We start from the raw sequence: 1,386 nt of genomic DNA, 5'->3' as shown, positions 1-1,386 counted from the left end.
TTATTTTAAAATGGGCTGCCTGGCCGAGCCGGTAAAAGGCATGCTCGGTCCCCCCGGAAGGACGTGGGTTCGAATCCCCGTCAGGAAGTCGTAAAATTTAAGAAACGAGATTTCCACTTCCGGAGGTGCATATGGCCCTGAGGTTCACTCAGCCGACACCATAAATAAGTATCAGGTTAATTTTTGGGGGCAAAGGCGGCTGGGCGTAGAGCTAACCACTCTACCCCATTGCGTGCCGAGGTTAACAATGGTGGAAGCCTTTACCTTCCACTCCTCCAAGGGCCTTCATGGCCTGTACGGAGGTGACTTTGCTTTACTTTTATTTTTAAAGAATTTCGAAAATTTTGAAGAGGTTACTTCCTTATTTCGTTTTATGGTTTTCCCTGTCATCGGTAATTTTAATAATTCTAATTAAAATAGCATATCATCGCCTAAGAATTAATACCTCGTATCTCACAATGCTCTTATTACCCGTTATGTTACTGTACTTGACAGGTCACGCCTCCCAGCCACATATGGATATGCGGTCCATCAGAACAATTTTCGTTGTGTTCCTTTTCCTATGGTTTCGTGTAAAGGAAAATGAACCTTACCATACACTACTGTAGGGATGTATATTTGTATGACGTATTTATCCACTCCTATAGTATACAAGGTGAGATACGAGGTATTGCTTCTCAGGCGTCGATATGGTTTCTGCTGAGATATTTCAACTCAATTACAACACACTACAACTCTTACCGTTTTGTTTCCTCTGTGCTTCTTCAATCCTCATTTACAATGAAAAAAATTGACAGCAAGAAATGTCACCCATTTCTTACCTACATTCAGTTACAAATTAACACATTCATGGTATCGAGTAAAACTGCGTCTTTAGGATGGGATGGATATTCATTGAAATAGTTCTAATTCACACTAAAAACAGAAAGAAATAAACGAAATGAAACATACATCATTAGTTTTATTTATTACAATCTTCTGTCACATTCTGAGCATTTAATAATACATATTATACTGAGTAGATCATCCCTCCCTGACATCATATAAAGACACTTAGCTAAAACACTTAGGCCCTATATTATGAAAAGTTGGATATATTATATCCAAACATCTGTGATCTGTAATTTGTACCTCATATAAATAAATAGAAGATAGCGCAGATGGAGATGTATGATAAACGACAAGAAAATGAATGTTACAAGGAATGACAGTGCGGTACCCACTTCATGATTGATGTAAATATAGAAATGGTCGATTGAAAATGAAAATAAACTTAATTATGCTTATACAAGTTATCTGAAACAGTTTGAAACGTGAAAGCCGTGAGATGGATGGTGAGAATGATTACGAACCATTCCGTCTGAAATGTATATTTGTTTTTAAAAA

The sequence above is a fragment of the Anabrus simplex genome, chromosome 8, assembly GCF_040414725.1.
Source record: "Anabrus simplex isolate iqAnaSimp1 chromosome 8, ASM4041472v1, whole genome shotgun sequence".
NCBI classification, from domain to species: Eukaryota; Metazoa; Arthropoda; class Insecta; order Orthoptera; family Tettigoniidae; genus Anabrus; species Anabrus simplex.
This window is presented reverse-complemented; position numbering follows the sequence as displayed.